Source organism: Microtus pennsylvanicus, chromosome 8 (genome assembly GCF_037038515.1).
Source record: "Microtus pennsylvanicus isolate mMicPen1 chromosome 8, mMicPen1.hap1, whole genome shotgun sequence".
Classification (NCBI taxonomy): Eukaryota; Metazoa; Chordata; class Mammalia; order Rodentia; family Cricetidae; genus Microtus; species Microtus pennsylvanicus.
The window spans coordinates 605177-611176 of NC_134586.1; positions in this window are offsets into that span (position 1 = coordinate 605177).

Sequence of the window (6000 nt, forward strand, 5' to 3'; positions counted from 1 at the left end):
TCAAAGGGCCCCTCATTACATAACAACAATCTAAATGAATGAACGAAAGGTTTCAGACTGGATTCAAAGCGGGCATTGATGCGGACTGTCTTTTGGGGCAAGAGATTTATTAGAAAAATTAGTGACACCATGAGCTTATAGATAGACCACAGCATGGCAGGGGCTCTGAGAAGGCTTCAAAACAACCCACAAGGCAGAGTGGAGATCCTTTACTTGATCTTGGAGGGGGGGTGTTTAGGCTGCGTGGTTGGTGTGCAGTCCACAGCATAGGCTCACAACCAGGCTGTTTTTGGTGGCAAGGGAAGGTAGTCCCATTGGCAAAGGGATATCCAACTCCAAGGTTAAGGAATGAATAAATTTGTTAGGCATAAGCAATGAAAATGAACCAAGTTAGAGAAACATTATTGCTGATGATTTTGGGAGAGGGGTTGTTAAGATTTATTTTTGTTTTGGGTTTGTGCCTTTGTGTATAAACCTGGTGCCAAGAGAGGCCAAGAGAGGCCATAATAAAGAACTGGAACCCTTAGAACTGGAGTTTCAGATGGCTGTGATTCATTAAATGTTGATGCTTGGAGCTGAATCCCAGTCCTCTGTAAGAGTAGCAAGTACTATTACACTGAGCCTTCTCCCCAGTTCCACTAATATATATATTTTATGCTTCCAAATAGTGCTCTTGAAACAAATACTTCTACTGAAAACTGGAACGGAAGTGAAGCAATTGCTACAGAAAACAAGAGCTGGTGAGGGCATGAGGGGTGAGCTCAGCAACCCTGAAAGGATAAATGAGGCTGAGCATTCAGGACTCTGAAGACAGTAATTGCTAAGGTGAGGATATGGTACAAATAAAGACATAAATCATATCACAATGTTTACAAATAATGGGAGGGAGGGGTTAATTGGGTGGTTGGATTGGTGTGTGTGTGTGTGTGTGTGTGTCTGTGTGTGTGTGTGTGTGTGTGTGTGTGTGTCTGTGTCTGTGTGTGTGTGTGTTAGCATAGATTAGTGTGGGTGTGGAGACACAAGTCTGACATCAAGAGTCTTTTCTAAATAGCTTTCCACCTTTATTTTTCATCTCACTGAATGTCTTTAATTCATCTAAACTGGCTGGCCAGTGAGCTCCAGGGATCTGCCTTAGCCCAGCCCAACAGTTACAGAAACACACTGCCGCCTCTAGCTTTTTACATGGGTTCCAGAAATCCAAATTCATATATGGCCCTTGTGTTTTCACTACAATTTACTGACTGAGCCATCTCCCCAACCCCAACTAATTTTTAAAACCACTTTTCCATTTCAGGACTAGAAATTCTTTTACTCGTTACTAAGTAAAACAATAAAGGAACCCCAGCCTCCTTTGATTCTTTGCAGGGATGTGACAAATAGTATTCTGAGGGAATATGTTAGTCAGACTGGCTCTAAATGTGGTTGAGGTAAGGCTGGTTTCTGCATCTGACTTCATGAAAAGCACTCTCCTTAGCAGGAACAATTGTTACACCCTTCAAGTATGGCTGGGGACAGGGGTAATAGAAAACTTAGAGCCCCTTCGTTGTGCAAGGCCAAGGGTATGTACTAAGAATTCCTAATGAGAACAAAGGAAGTGGGTGGAAGAAATTTGAGTCCAAAGGAGGTCATTGTTAATCCTGAGATTCACCAGAGAAAAACCAGTTCTATAATTTTGAACCAAATTCGAAGCAAGTTTTAATTAAATACTAACCAGGATGACTTCCTGGAATTCCCAGCTGAGTAGCTCCAAGACAGGTGTTGCAGAGGCCTTTAAGGACAAACCCATACAGTCATCAGAAGTTACCAGTGGACAGGTGGGGCTTACAGGTTAACTTTTGGGTCTTATATTCCTCTATCAAGCTGCACTTACTTTGGACTTTTCCCTAGAAAAGGGAAAGAAAGTGGTTTATTAGCAACCTTTCCATATATAAGCATAGCCTATGGCAAAGGATATTGAGTAAGAACTGTTATTGATCTACCAAACAATATCCATAGCTCTCACTTTGTAAAATTGAGTTCATACTATCCTTTGTGGCATCATATCATGGTAGCAGTATATGGTGGAGCTGAAACACCTACCTCATGACCAACAAACAGAGGAAAGAGAAAGAAAGGACAAGAACCCCACTGTCTCCTTCATAGACACACCACCAAGGAGCCGATAGACCACACTTCTTAAGGTTTCTAACCCCACATACACACTCAATTCCTACTTCAGGGGCTGGAGAGGTGGTTCAGCAGCCAAGAACACACGCTGTTATTGCAAAAAGACCTGGGTTCCATTTCCAGCACCCACATAGCAACTCGTGACCATTTGCAACTCCAGTTCTAGGAGATGACTTCTGACCTCAGAGGGTACTGCCTGTACACAGAGCACACACATGTGTGCAGGCAAAACATCCATTCACACAAAAATCAGTAAATCTAAAATTACATAGTTGGTATGGGAAAGAAGAAAGGAAGAGAAAGATATCAAAATTTAAACTCAGAGCTTCTTACTGTAAAATGATCAGCTAATAAAGATTTTGAAAACCACATTATTTCACAAATATTTGATTCAGTGATTGCAGTCTGGACACTCCTGAAACAACTGGAGCAGCCTGTTTCCATAAAAATTTATGTGTGGACTCTGAAATTTGAATCCTACAGCTTCACTTGATATAAAATATTTGTTTTGTTTTTAAAGTTTTTCCAAACTAGGGCTTTTCTGTGTATTCCCAGCTGTCCTGGGACTCATTCGTAGACTAGGGTGGCCTTGAACTAACTAAGCTGTGTGGACCATGCCAGGAAAATATGACTCTTCTGGTCTTTACTTCAAACATTTAAAAATGGGAAAACTTTAAAAGTTTAAAGACTTAAGCCGGACAGTCAGTGGTGGTCTCTGCCTTCAATCCCAGCTCTTGGGAGGCAGGGGCAGGTAAACCTCTGTGTTCAAGACCATCCTGGTCTACTCTACAGAGTGAGTTCCAGAACAGCCAGGACTGTTTTACAGATAAACCCTGTCTTGAAAAAAAAAAAAAAAGTTTAAAGACTTTTGATTCGTTTCCTATATTGAAACAGGCATGAGGCCAGATTTGGTCAATTGTTGGCCCTTGTTCTAAATTAACTCTGACTATAGTTATCATTTGGTTTTGGTTTTTGAGACAGGGTTTCTCTGTAGCTTTGGAGCCTGTCCTGGAACTCACTCTGTAGACCAGGCTGGCCTAGAACTCACAAAGATCCACCTGCCTCTGCTCCTGAGTGCTGGGATTAAAAGCGTATGTGACCACCACCCGGTGGGTATAAAACATTCGTATTATTCAGTCTTCTATGATTTTATTTCTTTTCAGTGACCTGCCATCCTCTTTTACGTCATTGTTTTTCCATCTTTGGTTTATTTGTTTGTTTGTTTTGCTTTGCTTTTTAAGATAGGCTCTTACTCTGTAGCCTTGAATTTGTAAGTGCCCTGCCCCTTCCTCCAGAGGGTTGGGATTAGAGGTTAAATCATTTATTCTGGCAATAGGAGATAAACAAATAGTTCTATAGGTAAAAATTTAGTCACTGCTGGGCATGGTAGCACACACCTGTAATTCTGGCAATCAGGAGGTTGAAGCAGTCAGATCACAAGTTCCATGCAAGCCTGAGCCAGATAACAAGACCATGTCTTAATGAAACAAATAAGAAGTTAGGAATGTTGCTAAGTGGTAGAGTACTTTCCTGGCGTGCTCAAAAGTCCTGGTTTTGATCTCTGACAATGCAAAACCAACAAGAAAGATCTTGTCTTAATAATGGCATAAAGTCCTTACCTACCATATTCTGAAAATAAGAGAGAGGTCTGAAATATAAACAAAAATCTATTTTAAAAAATGAACTGAAATGGTCAAAGTAACAAAAGCCTAAAAGTAATGGAGTTATAATTTTATTTTTATTTATTATTATTATTTTAACTATATGTGTTTTAAATTATTAGGTGTGTAAAAGTGCAGTACCCACAGAGTCCAGAAGAGGGCACTGGCTTTCTTTGGTACGGAAGTTACAGATGGCTGTAAGCCATCTGTAACTTCCATGAGTCCCTTGGAAGCTCAATTCCTCCCCTCTCTGCGAGAACAGCGAATGCTCTTAAAGGCTGAGCCATCCCTACAGCTCCCAACATGTAATTTGAAAAGAGTTATCTAGTGACTAACCTTATATTCTTTAGATAGTATGGTTTTTTTGTTGTTGTTGAAAGCAAACTTTAAGACTAATAATATCTGTGTTGAAATGTGCTAAGATTATTTCTGATATTCCTTCTTTAAATTTTTTCCCTTAATTTGTCACATTCCTGTGAATGCTTAATTGCATATTAATTTGAAAGGATAAAATTCTTGGTTTATAAGATTATATTGATAAGAAAAGCATGGGGAGGGCTAGAGAGATGGCTCATCAATTTACAGCACTGACTTCTCTACCAAAGGACCTGGGTTGTTTCCAGGGCACCATGGGAGCTCACAAGTATCTGTAACTCCAGCCCTAGGGGATCCAACACTTTCTTCTGTCACCATAGTCACACACAAGCCATGCACACTATACATCCAGGAAAAATGTGCGTACACATAAAATAAAACAAAATTTTTGAAAAAGAAAGAAAAGCATGGGACTGGAAAAATCGTTCGGTGAGCAAGATCCCTTACTGTGTAAGCAAAAGAACCTGTGTTAAAATCCTTAGCATCCTCCTAAGACACTGGTTATCACAGTGTGCCATTGTAACCTCAACTCTGTGACAAGCAGAGACAGGAGATTGCAGAGGCTCCCCGACTGTCAGCCTAGTTCCAGATTCAGCGAGAGACCATGTATCAAAAGAACAAGATGGCAAGTGATAGATAGCGCAGGACACCTGAGCAAGACACCCAGCATTGTCCTCTGGCCTCTGTGTAAACACTTGAATACACTTGTGAAAATACCAGGAACATATACATCTTCCTCTCCTCCCTGTCCTCCAATAAAAAGTATGTTTCAGTATTCTGTAGAGTCCAGATTATTAAGTGATCTGTAATAGTTATGCTTTGCATTTCAAATAAATAGGTATATAATAAGCACATGGCAATCAAAATAAAAGAACAAATAACAATATAAATACATAGAATAGATAGAATCAGCAATGGGTAACAAAACATAGTTAAGCCAAGAGTATGCAACATCCATCAAAGTCATCATGGAGAAATCAAGAAAAGATAATATAATAAAATTTTGAAATTACAAACACCTAGTAGATATGGACTAGGGAAGTTGAGGCAGTCAGGGGGAGTTTTCAGTTGGGTTCCCACCCTCCTTCTGTCCCCTGTGTCTGAACTCCCAGCTTCTTGTTCCCACTGTCAATATTCAACATTTTATATTTGGAATAAGATAAAGTACACTCAGTTGGAAATAGTTTCTCTTCTAGCTATTCTCAAGAATACTATGAGTTTTGTTTTGGGTTTGTTTTTTTTTTTTTTTGAGAATTTCATGTAACATACTTTTTACTTATTTTTGTATATAGGTGTTTTTCCTACATGCCTGTGTAACACATGCATCCCTGGTGTTCATGGAGATTAACTAAGGGAATCCTTTGGGAATGGAGTTACAGGTGGTTGTGAACCACCATGTGGTTGATAAGAACCAAAGCTTACTCCTCTGAAAGAGCAGCCAAATTCTTAACTGCTAAGCCAACTCTTCAACACCAATGAATGATTTATTTTAATCGTATTCACTACCAGCCTTCTTTTAACTCCAGCCCCCTCTCCCTATCAATCCAACTTTGTGTCCTCTTCTCCCATCCCCTACCTACATCCCATCAAGTCTGGGCTTAAAAGGGCTTTGGGGTTAAGAGCACATTTTGTTCTTAAAGACAACCAGGTTCAGTTCTTAGCGCCCACATACTGGCTCACAGTAGTCTCCAATTCCAGAAAATCAGATACCCTCTCCTGACCTCCTCAGGTACCCGGCATGCACACAATACATACATATATATGCAATCAAAATACTCACATAGAGTAAATATGTATG